The sequence below is a fragment of the Chiloscyllium punctatum genome, chromosome 20 (genome assembly GCF_047496795.1).
Source record: "Chiloscyllium punctatum isolate Juve2018m chromosome 20, sChiPun1.3, whole genome shotgun sequence".
NCBI lineage: Eukaryota > Metazoa > Chordata > Chondrichthyes > Orectolobiformes > Hemiscylliidae > Chiloscyllium > Chiloscyllium punctatum.
In genome coordinates this window covers 347,185-369,523 of record NC_092758.1, presented here as the reverse complement: position 1 = coordinate 369,523, position 22,339 = coordinate 347,185, and the positions used below count along the sequence as shown (strand labels likewise).

At 42.3% G+C, this 22,339-nt stretch overlaps 1 protein-coding gene across 5 annotated transcripts in view; it reads left to right on the top strand.

The window, feature by feature from the left end:
• The first annotated feature begins 7,290 nt into the window (after positions 1 to 7,290).
• arap3 (ArfGAP with RhoGAP domain, ankyrin repeat and PH domain 3) overlaps positions 7,291 to 22,339 on the top strand; it is a 352,080-nt gene continuing 337,031 nt past the window's right edge. For all 5 annotated transcript variants that reach the window (XM_072590235.1, XM_072590229.1, XM_072590232.1 and 2 more), the window contains exon 1: positions 7,291 to 7,409. The gene's annotated coding sequence lies outside the window, so the exon portion shown is untranslated. The remainder of the gene's footprint in view (positions 7,410 to 22,339) is intronic.

The window sequence follows — 22,339 nt, the reverse complement described above, 5'->3', positions numbered from 1 at the left end:
CCTTGGATGCTGCCTGACCTGCTGCGCTTCTCCAGCAACACATTTTCAGCTCTGATCTCCAGCATCTGCAGTCCTCACTTTCTCCTCGAAGATTTTTTCTGGATTAGTAGTCCAGTGATAATACCACAAGACTATCACTTCCCCTTGCTTATGGCTTGGGGAGTAATCCAGAGATTGTAACCTCTTTTTTTTAAATTTAGCTTCTAGTTGTGCAAAATCCTTAAGCAGAACCTCTTTCCTAATCATACTTGTGTCGCTCATACCCATATGGACTACAACAACTGGATCCTCGTACTTCCACTTCAAAATCTGCTCTTTTATACAATAAAAGTGATAGAATTTTGAAACTCTTTTCCACAAATGGCACCGGATGCTAGATTAGTTGTTAACATTCAATCTGAGCTAGAGTTCTTTTTGTATTTGGGATAGAACATAGAACATTATGACACAGTACAAGCTCTTCAGCCCTCGATGTTGCACCGACCTGTGTAACCAATCTGAAGCCCATCTAAGGTACACGATTCCATTTTCATTTATATGTCTATCCAATGACCATTTAAATGCCCTTAAAGTTGGCAAGTCTACGACAGTTGCAGGCAGGACATTCCATGTCTCTACTACTCTCTGAGTAAAGAAACTACCTCTGACATCTGTCCTATATCGATCACCCCTCAATTTAAAGCTACATTACCTCATGCTAGCCATTACCAACCATGGAAAAAAGCTCTCACTGTCCACCCTATCTAATCCTTTGATCATCTTATATGTCTCAATTAAGTCACCTCTCAACCTTCTTCTCTCCAATGAAAACAGCTTCAAGTCCCTCCGCCTTTCCTCATAAGAGCCTCCCTCCATACTAAGCAACATCCGAGTAAATCTCCTCGAACCCTTTCCAAAGTTTTTACATCCTTCCTATACCATGGTGACCAGAACTGTACGCAATACTCCAAGTGCGGCCACACCAGAGTTTTGTACAGCTGTAACATGACCTCATGGCTCTGAAACTCAATCCCTCTACCAATAAAATCTAACACACCGTATGCCTTCTGAACAATCCTATCAACCTGGGTGGCAACTTTCAAGGACATGGATCGAGATCTCTATGTTCATCTACACTACCAAGAATCTTACCATTAGCCCATTACTTTTTATTCCTGTTTCTCCTTCCAAAATGAATCACCTCACACTTTTCTGCATTAAACTCCATTTTCCACCTCTCAGCCCAGCTCTACAGCTTATCTATGTCCCTCTGTACCCTGCAACATCTTTCAGCACTCCCCACAACTACACCGACCTTAGTGTCATCTGCAAATTTACTAACCCATCCTTCTGTCCTCATCCAGGTCATTTATAAAAATGACAAATAGCAGTGGACCCAAAACAGATCCTTGCGGTATACCACTAGCAACTGAACTCCAGGATGAATATTTCCCATCAACCATCACCTTTCAGCGAGCCAATTTCTGATCCAAACTGCTAAATCACCCTCAATCCCATGCCTCCGTATTTTGTGCAATAGCCTACCGTGGGGAACCTTATCAAACGCCTTACTGAAATCCATATGCACCACATCAACTGCTTTACCCTCATCTACCTGTTTGGTCACCTTCTCAAAAAACTCAATAAGGTTTGTGAGGCACGACCTACCTTTCACAAAACCGTGTTGACTATCCCTAATCAACCTATTCCTTTCTAGATGATTGTAAATCCTGCCTCTTATAACCCTTTCCAATACTTTTCCCACAACTGAAGTAAGGCTCACGGGTCTATAACTTCCAGCGTTGTACCTACTCCCCTTCTTGAATAAGGGGACAACATTTGCTATCCTCCAGTCTTCTGGCACTACTCCTACAGGCAATAACAACATAAAGATCAAAACTCAAGGCTCTGCAATCTCTTCCCTTGCTCCCCAGACAATTCTAAGGTAAATCTCATCTGGCCCAGGGGTCTTATCTATTTTCAAACTTTCCAGAATTGCTAACACTTCATCTTTGTGCACTTCATCCCATGTAGTCTAGTAGCCTTTATCTCAGTATTGTCCTCAACAACTTTGTCTTTTTCCAGTGTGAAAATTGACAAAAAATATTCATTTAGCGCTTCCCCATCTTCTCTGACTCCATGCACAACTTCCCACTACTACCCTTGAATGGCCCTAACCTCACTGTTATCATTCTTTTATTCCTGACATACCTATAGAAAGCCTTAGGGTTTTTCTTGATCCTATCTGCCAATTACTTCTCATGTTCCCTTCTGGCTCTTCTTGGCTCTCTCTTTTGGTCTTTCCTGGATCCAGGCAAAATGTAGGTATGTGGAGTTAGGACACGGATCAGCCATGGTCTCATTTAATGGCAGAACAGGGCCAAGGGGCTGAATGGTAAAAACAATGACTGCAGATGCTGAAAATCAAATACTGGATTAGTGGTGCTGGAAGAGCACAGCAGTTCAGGCAGCATCCAATGAGCAGCGAAATCAACGTTTCGGGCAAAAGCCCTTCATCAGGAATAAAGGCAGTGAGCCTGAAGCATGGAGAGATAAGCTAGAGGAGGGTGGGGGTGGGGAGAGAGTAGCATAGAGAACAATGGGTGAGTGGGGGAGGAGATGAAGGTGATAGGTCAAGGAGGAGAGGGTGGAGTGGATAGGTGGAAAAGAAGACAGGCAGGTCGGACAAGTCAAGGAGACAGTAACTGAGCTGGAAGTTTGAAACTAGGATGAGGTGGGGGAAGGGGAAATGAGGAAGCTGTTGAAGTCCACATTGATGCCCTGGGGTTGAAGTGTTCCGAGGCGGAAGATGAGGCGTTCTTCCTCCAGGCGTCTGGTGGTGAGGGAGCGGCGGTGAAGGAGGCCCAGGACCTCCATGTCCTCGGCAGAGTGGGAGGGGGAGTTGAAATGTTGGGCCACGGGGCGGTTTGGTTGATTGGTGCGGGTGTCTCGGAGATGTTCCCTAAAGCGCTCTGCTAGGAGGCGCCCAGTCTCCCCAATGTAGAGGAGACCACATCGGGAGCAACGGATACAATAAATGATATTGGTGGATGTGCAGGTGAAACTTTGATGGATGTGGAAGGCTCCTTTAGGGCCTTGGATAGAGGTGAGGGAGGAGGTGGCTGAATGGCCTACTTGTGTTTGTGTTTCTGTATACTCAATTCTAGTGAATTATCACACCTGCCTTTACTCTTCAATTTCCTACTTCTCATTGCCAGAACAACAAAAAGCTGTCATGCCTTTGAATTTGATGCCAGCGGGTGGGAACTGTACCAGAAAATAAAATTCAATCAATCCTTCATCAGAACTGAGAAACCTTGACAATGTAACTAGTTTTGAACAAATGGGCAAGGAGAAGAAAGAAGGGCAATAAAATGGTCGAAAACAGTTCTAATTCAAAGACAATTGAGTTAAATAAAACCAAGAACTGTGGATGCTGTAGATCTGAAACATGCACAGAGAATGCTGGAGAAACTCAGCAGGGCAGGCAGCATCTGTGCTGAGATAGAAACAGGGTCAAAAATCATACAACACCAGGTTACAGTGAAACAGTTTTTTAAAAAACACAAGCTTTTTGAGTTTGTTAATGTTTTGAGACCTTTATTCAAAAATAGAAACAGCGAGGAAAAGCTTGTATTTATGCTGATAATGAGACTTTGAGCAAAGATGGGCGGAGGGAAAAGGAGTGAGTGAATAAGTGGAGATAGAGGCCAGTGAGAGAGAGACAGAAAAATGGGTAGCAGACAAAGCGACTGTTGATAGTAAACCAGGGGAAGTGATCGGTGATAATGGGAATGATGAGTAATTAAAAATGGGTTTACTGTATTGAAAGCAACCTGTTTCACGACAGGACCTGGGGCTGTGGGGGTAGGCAATAGACAAGGAAAGGGGTGTATTATTTGGATTAAAAAGTGAAAGGCCAAAGGAAGTGGGAATGGAACAAATAAAGACACAAAGCATGGGTCTAGAATAAGTTCTAACAAAGTATCATACTTGACTTACTGTGTTCACTTTATTTGACTCTCCATAGATTCTTCTAAACCTGCTGAGTTTCTCCAGCACTTTCTGTTTCTCATTCAGAATTCCAGTATCTGCACACTTTTACTTGATGAGTCCAGCAGAATTATGGACAGCTGCCACCTGAAAACAAATCAAAAACAAAAAGGAAGCAAAAAATATCTAATTTTGAGCAGGGGATTTAATGTGATATTATTGAACTCACTGTTGTGTGTAAGGCTGGAAATACTTAATAGAAAACTGAGGAGCTGCCCCTTTGTCTCACTGGAGATTCAGCCTGTGTGAACATTGAACTATTTCATTTCATATACTGGAGCTTCTGTTTCACTGGGGCTAATGATTTCTATTCAGCCACAAATGCTCCCAGCATCCAACCACTATTGCTAAAATAATTTGGACGTCATGTCACTATGCAATATTAGCTATGTACTGTTTGCCATAAACCAGCAATGGTTATGCCAGTGATCTTAATCTCGGCTATTGTTAGGATCTAAATTTAGTTGTTGATGTTATTTTGATATTTGTTATGATCATGTGTGTAATTTGCTAGTTTACTGTCAATTACAATGATATCTTTGTCTGACTGCAGTTAACTCTTAGCTGTCCACTGAACCTGCATAACCAGTCTTTCGACTGTCTAACAGTCAATCAGGGAGTGAAAATAAAAGCTGGCTTTCAATATCTACAGTTCATGAGTGAATACAAAAAAAAGGAAATATCACAGTGTATGGTACGGAATCAGGAAATAAACTATTTTACAGAAATTGCTTTCTGAGTCTTGTTGAAAATCATCATAAATGTTGCAAATGTGTTAGTCTGCAGTGCTGTTGCTGCTGAGGTGTTGGATGGCCCACTTTCCTCAGTTGGACATTAGCCCCATGAATGCCTGTTAATTGGTGCTGAAAACAAAATGTACCCTAAATAAAATAAAAGAAAGAACTGTGGATGCTGGAAATCAGAAACAGAATCAGAATATGCTGGAAAAAACCCAGGTCTGGCAGTACCTGTGAAAAGAAAACACAGTTAATGTTTCAGGTCCGGTGACCCTTCCTCAGAATATGCCCCAAGTTCCCTTTGCAGGAAGTCAGGTCACCTCCTGCTTTCAAAGTAATGGCAGGACTTCAACCTCTCCTGGAAGATTCTGCTCCAAGACTTTGTTCATTTTGTGATTAGCATGATGATCAGAACCATGCAACTCAGGTAATCAGTGGAGGGTTTACCATTGGAGTTGAGGGGTGAGGGTTGGAGGGAGGCTGCCTAGTGATGATTCCTCCAGGAATATGACCAGAGATTATAATTCTAAATGGTTATCATCAAATCTTTAGGTATCACCCCTTCATCTGTTCAGGCTGCACAGAGCTGGAGTATCATCACTCGGAGTGATTGGCATCAGATACTGCCCGACTATCAGGAACCTGCATTCACTGCTTGAGCTCTGTTTGATTGGTGCCTCTTCTGCTACTCAAATCATAAAAGACTTGCATTTATATTGTGCCTTTCATATCGCCAGGATAGCTCAAGCCAATGAAATAAGATCAAAGTGTTGTTGTTGTCCTAATGTAGAAAATAACAGTAGCCAATTGGCACGAAGCAAGATCCCACATAACTACATTCAGATAAATACCAGATTGTCTGTTTTAGTGGAACTTGTTGAGATGGCCAAGACCTCAGGTAGAACCTCCTTAGCTGAAGCATCTTTGACATCATCTGAAAGAGCATGAGGGACCCCAATTTAACAGGGTTCTATAGAAGAGTCATACCAAGTTGGAAACATTAACTCTGTTTCCCTCTAAGGGAACATGTGTGCAGCTCACTAGGACAGCATTTATTGCCCATCCATAATTGCCCAGAGGTCAGTTAAGAGTCAATGACATTACAGTGGGTTTGAAGTTACATGTAGGCCAGATGAGGTAAGGATAGCAGTTTCCTTCCCGAAAGAATGTTAGTGAGGCAGATGGGTTTTTATGGTAGACAAGCAGGAGACTGGAATAGCACAGCTAGCAGGAGCATCAGAAGTTGGAGATGTCATCATTTCAGGTGTAACCCTTCTTCAGGAACTTCTCCACCGCCTGATGCTGCCTGTCGTGCTGTGTCCCTCTCCCTCCTAATGCTGCCTGCCTTACTGTGTCCCTCTCCCTCCTGATGCTGCCTGCCTTGCTGTGTTCCCTCTCCCTCCTGATGCTGCCTGCCTTGCTGTGTTCCCTCTCCCTCCTGATGCTGCCTGCCTTGCTGTGTCCCCCTCCCTCCTGATGCTGCCTGCCTTGCTGTGTTCCCTTTCCCTCCTGATGCTGCCTGCCTTGCTGTGTCCCCCTCCCTCCTGATGCTGCCTGCCTTGCTGTGTCCCTCTCCTCCTGATGCTGCCTGCCTTGCTGTGTTCCCTTTCCCTCCTGATGCTGCCTGCCTTGCTGTGTTCCACTCCCTCCTGATGCTGCCTGCCTTGCTGTGTCCCTCTCCCTCCTGATGCTGCCTGCCTTGCTGTGTCCCTCTCCTCCTGATGCTGCCTGCCTTGCTGTGTCCCCCTCCCTCCTGATACTGCCTGCCTTGCTGTGTCCCCCTCCCTCCTGATGCTGCCTGCCTTGCTGTGTCCCCCTCCCTCCTGATGCTGCCTGCCTTGCTGTGTTCCCCTCCCTCCTGATGCTGCCTGCCTTGCTGTGTTCCCTCTCCCTCCTGATGCTGCCTGCCTTGCTGTGTCCCCCTCCCTCCTGATGCTGCCTGCCTTGCTGTGTCCCCCTTCCTCCTGATGCTGCCTGCCTTGCTGTGTTCCCCCTCCCTCCTGATGCTGCCTGCCTTGCTGTGTCCCCCTCCCTCCTGATACTGCCTGCCTTGCTGTGTCCCTCTCCCTCCTGATGCTGCCTGCCTTGCTGTGTTCCCTCTCCCTCCTGATGCTGCCTGCCTTGCTGTGTCCCCCTCCCTCCTGATGCTGCCTGCCGTGCTGTGTTCTCCCAGCCTTCTGCTTGTCTCCTTTTGATTCCAGCATCTGTAGGGATTTTTTGTGTCTAATCTAGATGGGTTTTTGCAGCTGACATTTCAACATTTCCTGAAACTTTTCCAGCATCGACAGGCTTTTGCTTTTATTTCGCAAAGATCATGAATCCCTGGCAATTTGTTTGCTTGAAATAGAGCTCTCTGAAACCTGCAACTTAGTGTGGGACTGGAATAGGGAAGAGAGTAGGCAGACAGCTGGTCTCTCAGCGTCTAATCCTCGCTCTGTAAATGCTACAGCTCTTCGCTCCTCCTCCTCCTGGACCTGATCTCACAGAAACTCTCCTCCCCGGAGCCTCAAACTACAACTACAGAAGTGAGGACGCCAGCTGGACAGGATTCCGGAACACAGACACAGACACACACACACAGGCACAGAGAAGGAGGAGAATAAACCCAACTCCCGGAGTTAACATCAAGAGCAGGAAAAGGTACCGCAATTTCTCACTCACGCCGAGTTCCTGGCTGTAGTTAATGATTGTTACCGGGTTTGAGAAAAGGTTGCGAGCTGGAATCGGAGGCAGGAGATCCGAGTTCTAATCTTTAAAAATTAAGCATCGAATTCAACTTCATCCCTTTCGAGAATTCGCCTGTTGATTCAGTGTTTCCGCCCTGCTCCCGTTGCTGGTCTGACCACAGGACGGTATTCTCGAGATATCAGCCCTAACCCAGCTCCTTGTTACTATCTTGCACTTTGTCCCAGTCTTTACCCAGAAACTGACAACTTCATTAATGGGGCCATAGCAATTACCCATCTCCAGATGTTCCCGAATTTCAGGCGGAATGTGTTGCGTGTATTTTGATTTTAGGAGTTGTGTGTTTGAGCTTCTGGGGCAGATGCAGTTATGGTTGTGTCCGTTGTTCGCATCGTCTCAAACACAGCCTCCAATTCCAGTCAGTTCTGAGTTGATGTGTTTCCAGGTTAATCCCAGTTGCTGCTCTCTAACAGTCACTCAACTACAACAGGAACACGAGAGAGTGATTTCTGCATTTAGTTCACTCTCCCCCATTCAGTCTTCTGCTGCAGAATTATTTGTTTGACAGCTTCCCCTGACATTTTGTTGAGATCTGGCCCTGACATTCTGTGCTACCATTGGTCAGAGAGTCCCTCTGACAGTTCAGTGCCTGGTATCACTAAACCAAGACATGATGGGAATGTAATTCCTCTATGGTCCCCTGGGTAAAGCTATTGCTTCGAATAGTCTAAAGCATAAAGACCACTCTGTGACTTGACTTCATTTCTTCCTATCACTGTAACAGCCAGCAGGTTTTAAGATTTTTGTTTATTTATTAGTGGGATGTGGGCATCGCTGGCTGGGCAGCATTTATTGCCAATCCCTAGTGACCCTTGCGAAGATGGTAGTAAACTGCCTTCTTGAACTACTACAGTTCATGTGCTGTAGCTAGACCCACAATGCCCTTAGGGAGGGAATTCCAGGGATTCTGACCCAGTGATAGTGAAGGAACAACAATATATTTCCAAACCAGGATGGTGAGTGGCTGGAAGGGGAATTTGCAGGTGGTGGTGTTCCCATGTATCTGCTGCCCTCGTCCTTCTAGATGGAAGTGGTCATGGGTTTGGAAGGTGCTGTCTAATGATCTTAGATGAATTTCTGCAGGGCATCTTGTAGCACTGGTGGTGGAGGGAATGGATGCTTGTGGATGTGGTGCCAATAAATCAGGCTACTTTGTCCTGGATAGTGTCAAGCTTCTTGAGTGCTTTTGAAGTTGCAAACATCCAGGCAAGTTGAGGGAATTCCATCACAGTCCAGACTTGTGCCTCATAGATAATAGACAAGTTTTGGGGAGTCAAGAGGTGAGTTAATTACTGCAGTATTCCTAGCCTCTGACCTGTTATTGTAGTCACTGTGTTTATGTGATGAGTCCAGTTGAGTTTCTCCTGAAGATGCTGATGATTTACTCCTGAAGATGCTATATAAATGCAAATAGTTGTTGAGGTACTTCGCATACAGATTCAGCAGCTTCTGGAAAGAAGAGGACAAAAAAAGGATAAGATTTGAGTTTTTATTTTAAATATTGCTGTAATGAGTCCAACAATTTTTTTACAAGGTAGTTTTGTACTGAGTTTGTGAAGCAGCCACAAATCTCCAGCAAGCCTTTGTTGTTCCTCTTTTGTCTTGTGTGTCAATATTTACTGAGTTTTAAGAAATACGGGATATACATTGCAACAGAAAACTTAAATGCAGAATGAAAGCTGCATTTGATGCCATATGTGAAACAGGCATTAACAAAAACTGTGGAAAAACACAAAATAACAAAAATTTATTTTTCAATAGCAGCAAAAATCCTTATAATGTAAATTCTCACAGTGAAAAAAAAATGAACCCAGCCTTTAACATGGAACAAAACAGGAACCATTCCCAAGCATTTGAGCAGCTTGGCATTGGGTTTTTTTAAAAAAAAGTTTGTGGATTTAAGAAAACAAATAAATAAAGGATAAAAAAAGAATTGACTAAACCCCATTTTGAAATTGTAATTAATATTCCACAAAAACAACCAATCATAGCACTTAATCAAAATCTTTAAGCCCTTTGATGTGGCAGGCCTAATAATTTTTAGTGGAACCCATCACTGAGGGAAATATCAAATATAGTTTCAAAGTTTTCCATTGTTGCACATTTTGATGCACATCTGGCAATTATTAACACTTTTCTGATGTTGACATTGACCAATGAAAGGGAGGTGTTGCTTTTTCTATCACCTGTCAATTTGAAGTTTGAAATCACCGAGGAGGAAGTGAGGGCTACAGATGCTGGAGATCAGAGTCCAGAGTGTGGTGCTGGAAAAACACAGCCAGTCTGCAGCATCCGAGGAGCAGGAGAATCAATGTTTCAGCCATAAGCCCTTCATCAGGAATGAGGGTTTATGCCCAAAACATCGATTCTCCTGCTCCTTGGATACTGCTGGACCTGCTGTGCTTTTTCAGCACCACTCTAATCTTGACCCTTCTTCCCACAAAGACTATGTTAACGTATGATCCATTTCTAACTAAACTCCTTCTGCCTCTAAGCGGTCCACATCCCTCAATTCCTGACTATTCATGTATCTTGAACTTTGCTGTTGCAGCCACCTCCACACCTCGTGTGGTCGTACATTCCAGGCATTTACCAGCCTCTGTGTAAAAAAAACTGCCTCTCACATCTTTTAAACTTATCCCCTTTTGCCTTGAACTGATTAGTTTTATATTTCATCCAGAAGACAGCATCTCCAACCACATTTTCTCAGTTCCAACTGTCCTTCAGCCTGACCCTCCATCAGTACTGACCCTCCGACAGTGCAACACTCCCTCAGCACTGACCCCGTGACAGTGCAGCATTCCCTCAGCACTGACCCCGTGACAGTACAGCGCTCCCTCAGCACTGACCCTCTGACAGTGCAGCACTCCCTCAGCGCTCTAGATATGATTCGTATCCATGTTATATTTTTGACTTTGGATGCCTAAAGCTGTGGGGTCAGAGAGGGCAATTTTAATATGATGAGCAAATCAACTTAGGATGGGCAATGGAATTGACAATGTGTTGATACTCTGGCTGAAATTCAGCCTCAGCAAACATGCAAAGCGGATGTTGACGAATCTATTGCACGCTCTACGTAATTCGTATTGGCTTGCTACAGTTCACCTTGCACCTTTATCTAAAAGGCAATGTCACCAGCTTTCTGTTTTGGCTGAATCATCATTCATGATCATTTTAGACTGATATTTGCGTGCAGAGAGCATCTTAAAAAGAAACATTGGTTTTAAAGCAAAAGGGGTGATGTTCAAACAAGAAATACGATGCCTTCTTAGTCAGTTATAACTGTTCAGTTCCAAAATCTGAACTACTTCAGATCATTTTTTCAGAAATTTGCAATTTTCAGTCAATATTGGATCTGTCCATTAGAAAATCCAATGATATGAAACAGAGGTTCTCCGAAGATGTTGACGAAGATGAAGGTTCAACGGCAATGCTGAAAAGGAGTAGAAATTAAAGTTGTCTAAAGTAACATGTGACACCAAGGGAGGAGAATTGCTGCAAATATGAAATGGGAATAGTTCTCTCCTTGCCCATTTTTGGGGGAGGGGTGAGGAGTGGGCGAGGGTGAATTTTGATTTACCTGTTTCTATTATTATTAATTTCAGTTCATTGCGTTGTGTGATCACAAGCAAATGGACTGTAATCATATCTTTACTTCAGCTGACAAATTGCTGTTCATTTCTCTGGATCATTGTATTTTTGAATCAATATTCTGAAGGTTTAGCTGAAAGCCAATTGATCTTCCCTGGAATTGAATAGCGATGCAATTGGATTACCTGAAACCCTTCCCTTTCCTAAAATACTATATACTTTCCTGTCCATCTCTACAATCATGACAATCTAATCAGTAAACTTTCACTAATGTTTATCATGTTTAAGTGACTAGTGAAAAATATTGACCTTCTGAGATAAGGTTGTGTGTTGGAATAATGCAGGATTCAGTTATTCTGACATTGATTAAGGAACTTTTATTACATTAGATTAGATTACTTACAGTGTGGAAACAGGCCCTTTGGCCCAACAAGTCCACACTGACCCGCCGAAGCGTAACCCACCCAGACCCATTCCCCTACATTTACCCCTTCACCTAACACTACGGGCAATTTAGCATGGCCAATTCACCTAACCTGCACATTTTTTGGATTGTGGGAGGAAACCGGAGCACCCGGAGGAAACCCATGCAGACACAGGGAGAATGTGCAAACTCCACACAGTCTGAGGCAGGAATTGAACCCGGGTCTCTGGCGCTGTGAGGTAACAGTGCTAACCACTGTGCCACCGTGCCGCCCTGGGTGCAGTGAGAATGAGTTTCAACACAAGGCGAAATGTCCTGTTGTTTATTCAATACATTGATGTCAATGTGTTTTGAGATATTTGACACTGTACGCCAAGTAAAGGATTTGTGTGAAAATAACACAAAACAGTTTTTCCATGAACTGCATTGAGATGATCAACAGCAATATTCCACAACTTCAAGTTATAAAAATAATGACATAGTCCACTTTGCAGAATCAGAAACAAACAGGTTATAACCTGCTTTAAGTTTCAGAAGATATTGGGCAGATGGCTAAAGAGGAACTGCTAAAGAGCCAATGAGAGGTCAGGAGGCAGAGAGTTTTTTTTATTTGTAGGATGTGGGCATCGCTGACTGAGCCAGCATTTATTGCCCATCCCTAATAGCCCATCCCTAATTGCCTTTGAGAAGGTGATGAGCTGCCTTCTTGAACCGCTGCAATCCACTTGCTGTGGGTTGACCCACAATGCAATTAGGAGGGAATTCTAGAATTTTGACCCAGCGACAGTGAAGGAATGGTGATATATTTCCAAGTCAGGATGGTGAGTGGCTTGGAAAGAAACTTGAAGGGGGTGGTGTTCCCAATGTATCTGCAACCCTTGTTCATCTAGATGGTAGGGGTCGTGGGTTTGGAATGTGCTGTCTAAGGATCTTTGGTGAATTCCTGCAGTGCACCTTTTAGGCAGTACACGCTGCTTCTACTGAGCATTGATGGTGGAGAACATAGGAGAAAAACAAGAGAAGAATGTGAGTAAAGGGCAAGGGGGCCATTCAGAGAAAGTTTAGCTCAGTGGAAGCTGAGGAGGGTGAAAAGTGGTAGAAGCAGCTGATTCAATAATCCTGATATTTGTGACAAAGGAAAACCTAATCAGATAAATTGTTCACGTGAAGAATGTAATTACCCAGTTAGAAGTTAGGAATAAAGAGAGAAATGCCTGTTGATTGATGATAAACAAATAATACTTTTTTGGACATTGATGGCCTCTCCCTGGTCCTGGCAAAGTTTAGGTGAGAACTTCAAGCATCCATTGGGAAACTTGGATGTATCACTTAAGGATTTTAAAAATGAGTAATGACTGAAGAGAGCTGAGATTTTAACAACATATTAAGCTTTTGTTCCCAACTGACTTGAATTAAAAGTGAAATACTTGATTTTATTGTGTTTTTGAAAACACCCTTGATGTTCCTGTTACTACCATTAAAATATATCAGAGCTTCCACCACAAGGTATCCAATACAGAATGAAATGCAAACGATATGAGAAATATTATGGAGTCTGTTGCTATGGAAATGGGAATGTAGAGAAGAAGTTCATATGTGACCTCTTGTGACATTGTGACCCATCTTTACTTCCAATTAGGAATGGCTCCCCTGTCCAATGAATGGTGAAAAGAGGCACTTTGAAATTTCAGTGAATTTCCTTGATAAAGGAAACATTCATTTGTGAACAGTCATTAGGGAAAATGATTAATAAATTCTTTCAGAATGCATGTAGAGGGCAATCAAATAACAACACTCTCCTTGTACATCATAATTCAAGCTAAAACAAAACTGGGGTCAGAGTGAGTGCAGGAAACTGAGCCTGGAGAGAATTTGCAGCAAGCCAGTCCTTAGTCAGGACAGAGATGGTCCAGAAAATAACCCAACTGAGTTACAATGTACATTAACATGAAAATATTCCTATAAATTAGATATGAAAAGTTGTACGATGGATCTAAACTGAAACAAATAAAAATTATACTAAAAATAAATATTAGGAAGAATTTTATTCCAGAAGTGTAGAATATTTGAATAACTTATTAGGCATGTGTTCCTGGATAAAAGCACCAGGGGAATTCAGGGTGGTCTGGATATTAATGTTCAGAGTCCTAGAGTAATGTAACTTGGCTGTAATGTCTTTTCATATTCTTGTTTCTTCAATTCTTGCTTTTATTAGAACATAAGAAATTGATATAGAAGTCGGCCATTCAGCCCCTCAAACTTGTCCATCCATTCTTTGATCACAAATCTGCCCCAGGCCTCATCTGTTCTTTTAAGCCAAATCATCATAGTCTTCAACTCCGATATTACAGGTAAAATCTATTTAGCTCCTCTTTGAATATTTTCGGTGATCTAACCTCCACAACTCACTGGCGTTGAGAATTCCAGATGTCCAGTATCCTCTGGGAGAACAAATACTTTCACATCCCAGTTGTGAATGTGACCAATCATATTCTGTAATTATATATCACAAGTATGAGACTTCTTTCTCATGGGAACATCTTCTCAACATCTCCTCTGTCAAACCCTCTCAGAGTCTTGTATATTTCAATAAGATCATCCTTCATTATTCTAAATACTGCTGACTAAAGCCTTAACCTCTCAGATGGTATGGTGGTTAGCACTGCTGCCTCATAGCACCAGGGTCCCAAGTTCAATTCCAGCCTCAGGTGACTGTCTGTGTGGAGTTTGCACATTCTTCCTGTGTACAGGTCAGGTGATTTGGCCATGCTAAATTGCCCATAGTGTTAGGTGCATTAGTCAGAGAGAAATGGGTCTGGGTAGGTTACTCTTCGGAGGGTCGGTGTGGACTTGTTGGGCCAAAGGGCCTGTTTCCACACTGTACTGAATCTAAATTCCTGAAATGATAAGTTGTTGATTTCATTGGCTGTCATATAATTATTGAAGTGCATTGGAGCATTTTTCTCAGTGAAAGAAGTGCAAGTAATTATTTTAAGCTGTAGAAACAGTGCTTTGGAACTCAAATGTCATGATCTGAAATGATCTAATAACCCTTTACCTTTGAAGAAATTATTCTGTTGATTTAACTTCAATAAAAAGCCAGCTACCTGCTAGTGGCCAATTGGCACATCAAAAGAAAAAGGGCTTTATTGTCTTGGGCTTCTCTTGCCTGTTTTGAGAGAGAGCCCTGTGAAATTAATTGGCTGAGTTTCATAAGCTATTACACCTCTCAACTCAGCAACAAATGTATAAATATTTTGAGCAATGCACAAGAGTTATTGAAAATTTACCTGTCTTTGGTATGGTTTCTGAGTAGATGTCTGTTTGTTTTTACAATTGATTGGCCACTTGGATATTTGTCAGGATAAATTGCTGTGTTTGGTGACAGATCAAAGAAGTTGTTAGAGATTCGAAAAAAAGAAAATCTCACAGAATTGTTATGATGCAGATAGAGGGCATTTGGCCCATTGTGCCTGCATTGGTCCTATTGCCCAATACCAATTTCCTGTTTTTTCTCCCCATTTCCCTGCACACTATTTCTATCCAAATAATCATCTAATTCCCTCTTGAATGCCTCAGTTGAACCTGCCTCCATCACATTACCAGGCAGCGCATTCCAGACCCTAACTACTTGCTGCTGGAACAAGGGTTTCCTCACATCACCCTTGCTTCATTTACACATGACTTTAAATCTATATCACCTCGATTAAAAAAAATACAAATAGGAACAGTTTTTTCCAATGTATTCCATCTAGTCGTTCTTGATTTTGAACACTTCATTAAATTTTCTCTCATCCTTCTTCTCTGTAAGAAGAACAGTCCCAAATTCTACAGTCAGTAAGGTGGTCATCAAGTTTGTCCAGTGGGAGAGTTACAGACCCAGGAAAGAGCGAGACTCCAATCTAACCCTCCAAGAGGAAAGGTTATTTGTCTTCAAGTCAGCAGAAACAGTGGCCTTTTTCAGGCAACAGCAAGTTGCTATTGAGGAGATGATAACCTAGTGGTGTAATGACTAGACTATTAATCTCAAGATGCAGATAATATTTTGGGTAACCAGGTTTGAATCCTGCCATGGTAGATGGTGGAATTTGAATTCAATAATAGAAATGTGGAATTAAGAGTCTAATGATGACCATGAACTTCCAAACTTTCAGCTCGTGACCCCTGATCTATGACCAAGACTTGACCAAACCATCAGTTTGTTGATTTGCAGGTGAAGTAGTTTGATGTATGCAATTAAATTGTTCACCCTGTCTTGTTGAAATGAATTGCACTGTGAGAAGGAGATGAAAGAAGGTCATTGTAATAGAAAGTGTGAGAGGCTGGATTGTTGGAAGGAGACCGGTGTACACAGTTGGGTCAGTGGCCTTTTTCTGTGTTGTAAGGTACTGTATTGTTTTATCCAATACCATTTCATAACATCTTATATTCTCATCTGAACAATGTGGTCAGAAAATGAACCAGTTCGCAAAACCTCATTCCTGATTAGAATACACCATCTCCATTTCACCCTTCAATTTCTTCCATTGCTGACAATCTCTATTTTTGTTAAAAAAATGTATTGGTGGCAATGTTGTCCCCCTTGCATTACATTCTGTTTTTAGTCTAACTTTTACTGCCTGCTTCCCCTGAACTGTTCTCTTCCACTCAATAATTATTGATACTGTTAAATGAACTCTCTGTGTTAACTTCACTGCTTCATGCCCTTTGTCATTATTTCCATTATTTGTGCTTCCAGTATTGACTGTTCACTTTCTCCCTACTCCCATTTCATTTCTGCTTTTTATTGTTGACTATTTTACCCCTCTCTGTCACTACTTCCTCTTCCCTCAACTCATGCTGAGGCCTTTCGAGTCCTACACACCAATTGTGCAAGAATGAGACTTTGGACAATACAATGTAAGCGCTCCCACAGGAGGAAAACTAGCACCTAGCAACTCACTGTTTATTGCTGTAAATCTGTTTTATGTTCAGGAAAGTCAGATATTTGGTTACTAATTAACAGATGTTAATTAGAAACTTTTTCTACTTGAGCAAGGGTCATTTAGTATACTTGAGGGTGAGACAGACAGCTTTTTAATCATTAAGGGAGTTCTCAGTTATGGGGAGAAATGCAGGAAAGTGGAGTTGAGGATTATCATATCTGCCGTGATCTCATTGAATGGTGGAGCAGATGCAATGGGCTGAATGGCCTACTTATCGTTCTTTGTCTAATGGTCTTATGACCCTTCCTATCATGCAGGTTTAATCAAGCTCATCCAAACTTAGAGACAGTGAAAGTTTTGAATTGAAATTATGAGTACTAAATAAATTTCAAAATAGATCTCTCAGTTTGAGAGATGGCTATATTTCAATTAACATTGTTTAAATTTCTTTCAGAGCTATTATGGTGCTGGTATTGTCCGATGACTAAGTATCAGAAAATACAGCCTCATACCATTTGTGGAAAACTTGAGAGACTTCTGATTATTTATCAGTACAAAAGAACAATACCTCTTTTATTCTCATACTTAAAGTTTTCACATAAACTGTTATATCCTGTTTTCATTCAAAGACAGTGTATTAACAAGAAAATAATTGTTAATATCTGAGCTGCATAAAGTCAGTTCCAGTGTTGCTCACCAGAATCTCAATGGTGAACAAGACAGTCTAACTCGGCAACAAATTAAACTGAGACTTTACATCCAGACGGCTGAAAGAAAAAGTGAATGCATTGGAAACAGTCAAAAGTTTAAGAGTAGATTGTATGCTTCAATGGACTTTGAACTTATAGGAAATAAAGTCAACAAGGAAAGGAGGGAATGACAGAAAGAAGAAAAGTAGGAGAGAGAAAGGTAAAGACTAATGGCGAGAATCACAGAAATGTTGCAGTATGGAAGAAGCCCATTCGGCTCATCATCAAAGGAGAAGGAACAGAGAAACAACAAAGAAATTGCAAATTTAAGACAAAAATACATATAAACATATGAATTAGGAGCAGGTCTCTCAAGCTGCACTCCCATTCCATAAGATCATAGCTGATCTGATTAATATTCATAAAATCTGTATCCATCATCTTTTGAGGAAGAGGTTTCCACAGATTTCACAACCTGCTGTGAGGGAAAATAAACCTCTCATCTCTGTTAAATGGATGGCCCATTATTTTTAAATAGTGACCCCTAGTTCTGGATACTCCCACAGTGCAATCACATTCTGTTGAGATTGTTTAGGATCTTATATGTGTCAATCAAGTTGCCTGATATGCTTCTAAATCTGATGGATACAAACCAAACATGTCCAAGCATTTGATAGAAGGGAACCCATCCACTCAAGGTTTTACTCAGTAAACCTACTGTAAACGATTTCCAGCTCTTTTCTATCCTTCATTAAATAAAGGGACCGATACTGTTCACATTACTCCAAATGTGGTCTCACCAATGCCCTGTCAATATTTTTCCAATGAATGTGTCCAAAGAAGTGGGCGGCACGGTGGCACAGTGGTTAGCACTGCCGCCTCACAGCGCCTGAGACCCGGGTTCAATTCCCGCCTCAGGCGACTGACTGTGTGGAGTTTGCACGTTCTCCCCGTGTCTGCGTGGGTTTCCTCCGGGTGCTCCGGTTTCCTCCCACAGTCCAAAGATGTGCAGGCCAGGTGAATTGGTCATTCTAAATTGCCCATAGTGTTAGGTGAAGGGGTAAATGTAGGGGAATGGGTCTGGGTGGGTTACGCTTCGGCGTGGCGGTGTGGACTTGTTGGGCCGAAGGGCCTGTTTCCACACTGTAAGTAATCTAATCTAATCTAATTTCATGACTTATCTTTGATGCATGTGGGACTTGGAATGAGACCTCCTGGTCCAGAGATATGTACGCTACCACTGCACCGTAGGCATTCTTAACTAATGCCTGTATAACCATTGCCTTTGTTTTGTTCAACTTATTTGCTTTTGTAACCTACAGACTAGACTTCCGTAGGCCCAATTGGATTGGCACTGTTCTAAAACTCCACTCAGAGTCATGTGAATTTCTGTGAGGCTGGGAGGACATTGGAGCTAGAACAGGAATGTGAAGTCACCTAAATTGTACATTGAGTTCATTCTGATTACTAAGTAGATCTTATAAACTTATCTGCAAATATATTGATTTTGGTTGGGGAGAAATGGAATTGTGAAGAAGAGTCATATCAGACTTGAAACATTAACTCCATTTTACTCTCCACAAAAGTTGCCAGATCTGCTGAGTTTCCCCAGCATTTTTTTAAAAATTTCACATCCCCAGCATGAAACCGTTCTTCATAGAATCACAGAATTGTTATGGGGCAAGAGGAAGTTATTCAGCCCAACATGGCTGCACTAGCTGTATCATTGAATGCCAATCTCCTGACTTTTCCCATTCCCTGCACACTATTTCTGTTCAAATAACCACCCAATATCCTCTTGAATGCATCAATTGAACCTGCCCCCAAAATGTTTCCAGGCAATGCATTCCATACTCTCCTACCCTGCCTTCCTTTGCACACAGTTTTAAATATCTACAAGGGCAGGATTGGTTGCTTAATATCCCAGGGTTTCAAACATTTAAAAAGAACAGGGAGGGTGGAAAAAGAGGAGGAGGTGCATCAGAGAGTGCATCACAGCTACAGAAATCAAGGTGGTTGAGGAAGGTTTTTCTACTGAATCAGTATGGGTGGAAGTTAGAAACAACAAGGGAACAGCCACTGCATTGGGGGTTTTCTATAGACCACCTAATAGCAGTAGGGAGATTGAAGATTTCATAGGCGGGCAGATTCTGGGAAAATGCAAAAGTAGCATGGTTGTTGTTATGGGTAACTTCAACTTTCCCAATATCGATTGGAACCTCCTTAATGCAGATGGTATGGATGGAGCCGTTTTTGTCAGGTGTGTTCAGGAAGGTTTCCTTACTCAGAATGTAGACAGACCCACAAGGAGAGAGGCCATTTGGATTTGGTGCTCGGCAATGAGCCAGAACAGGTGTCAGATCTCGCAGTAGGAGAACACTTTGGTGAAAGTGATCACAACTGCCTCACATTTACCATAGCCTTGGAGAGGGAAAGGAGCAGTTACCAAGGGAAGATATTTAACTGGGGAAAAGGAAATTATGATGCTATCAGACAGGAGTTGGGAAGTACAGACTGAGAGCAATTGTTCCACAGAAAGGGCACAGCAGACATGTGGAAACAGTTGCTGCGAGTGACGCACAAATTTGTTCCTCTGAGACAGGTAAGAAGGGGTAAGATGAAGTAGCCTTGGATGGCGAGAACAGAGGAGCTTCTCATCAAAAGAAAGAAGGCAGTTTACATAAGGTGGAGGAAGGAAGGATCGAGCACAGCTTTAGAGGATTACAGGCTTGCTAGAAAGGAGCTCAGAAATGGACTGAGGAGAGCCAGCAGGGGGCATGAAAAAGGCTTGGCAGGAAGGATTAGGGAGAACCCGAAGGCGTTTTACTCATATGTGAGGAATAAGAGAATGATTAGGGAGAAAGTAGGGCTGATCAGGGATAGTGGAGGGAACTTGTGCATGTAGTCTGAGCAGATAGGGGAAGCCTTAAATGAGTTTTTTGCTTCAGTTTTCACTAAGGAAAGGGAACTTGTTGTAAATGAGAATTTTGAGGAGCTGGGATACCGGCTTGAACAGATCAGATTGATGAAGTTGATGTGCTGTAAGTTTTGGAAAACACTAAGATTGATAAGTCCCCAGGGCCAGACCAGATTTATCCTAGGCTGCTCTGGGAAGCAAAAATGGAGGTTGCTAAGCCGTTGGCGAGGATATTTGTCTCCACACTCTCCACAGGAGTCGTACCGGAGAATTGGAAGGAGGCAAATGTTGTTCCTCTTTTCAAGAAGGGTAATAGGGAAATCCCTGGCAATTACAGACCAGTTGGTCTTACGTCGGTGGTCAGCAAAGTTTTGGAAAGAATTCTGATGGATAGGATTTATGACTATTTGGCAAAGCATAGCATGATTAAAGGCAGTCAGCATGGCTTTGTGAGGGGCAGGTCATGCCTCACAAATCTTATTGAGTTCTTTGAGGAGGTGACAAGACAAGTTAATGGAGGTCGAGCAGTGGATGTGGTGTAAATGGACTTCAGCAAGGCATTTGGTAAGGTTCCCCATGGTAGGCTCATTCATAAAGTCAGAAAGTACATGATACAGGGAGATTTGGCTATCTGGATTCAGAATTGGCTGGCTGACAGAAGGCAGAGAGTGGTTATAGATGGAAAGTATTCTGCCTGGAGATCAGTGTTGAGTGGTGTCCCGCAGTGCTGTGTTTTTGGGCCTCTGCTTTTTGTAGTTTTTATAAATGACTTGGATGAGGAGGTTGAGGGATGGGTTAGTAAATTTACCAATGACACAAAAGTTGGAGGGCTATTGCAGGCTGCACCGTGACATAGACAGGATGCAAAGCTGGGCTGAGAAATGACAGATGGATTTCAACCTGGATGTGATTAAAGACAGGATTCTTGGCAGTGTCAAGGAACAGACGGATCTGGGTTTGCAAGTACATAGATGCCTCAAAGTTGCCACCCAAGTGGATAGGGTTGTTAAGAAAGCATATGGTATTTTGGCTTTCATTAACAGGGGGATCAAGTTTAAGAGCCGCGAGGTTTTGCTACAGCTCTGCAAGTCCCGGGTGACACCACACTTGGACTATTGTGTCCAGTTCTGGTCACCCTACTCTTGGAAAGATACAGAGGCTTTGGAGAGGATGCAAAGAAGGTTTACCAGGATGCTGCCTGGACTGGAGGGTTTGCCTTATGAAGTAAGATTGAATAAGCTTGAACTTTTCTCTCTGGAGAGAACGAGGAAGGGAGGAGACCTGATCGAGGTATAAAAGATAATGAGAGGAATAGATAGTCGATATCTAGAGACTTTTCCCCAGGGCAGGATTGATTGGTACGAGGGGTCAGAGTTTGAAGATATTAGGAGGAAGGTATAGAGGAGATGACAGAGGTAGGTTCTTTATGCAGAGAGTTGTAAATGCATGGAATGTGTTGCCAGCAGTGGTGGTGGAAGCAGAGTCATTGGGAACATTTAAGAACTGCTGGACATGCACATGGATAGCAGTGGGTTGAGGGGTGTGTCGGTTAAGTTATTATATTTTACATTAGGATTAAACCTCAGCAAACATCGTAGGCCAAAAGTCCTGTTCTCTGTCTCATTCTTGTTTCTTTTCAAACAGAAACAGCATCCCCTACCTAATTAATCCAGCCCACTCATGATGTTTAATGCTTCATTCCGATTTCCTTTCAGCCTTCTTCTCTCCAGGGACAACAGTCACAATTTCTTCAATTTATTCTCATTGCTGAAGCTTCCTGGAACCATTCTTTTAAATTGCTTCTCCACTTTTCCTAATACATTTGCATCTTTCCAATAATGTGGCACCCACGACAGTACACAATACTCAAATAGACTATGATTAACTGTAAGGTTTATTTTTTTCCATTTATTTGTGGTAACCAGTTACTGAATATATTCACAAGAGGCTGCCAGTGTTCTTTTAGCAATAGAACATCAAAGTTTATTGCACATAAACCCAGAAAAAGCATGAACTGTGTTATAACATACAAGAACTATTCAAAATAGTCTTATTACAAATAACAGAAGTAAAGATTGAACCATTTCACTGTCAATAACAGCCACATCGGTACTCAAACTTCAGTGAAGGGTTATTGTGTTTCCACTTTAAAGCTCCTTCTTAAATTGATACAAATGTAACAGGTTCTTTCTGGCAATTTCTGTATGCACTTTACGCTATTTGCAATAATTGTACCTAACTCAGCTCACTTATTGTTCAACAAACAAGTTGATAAATCT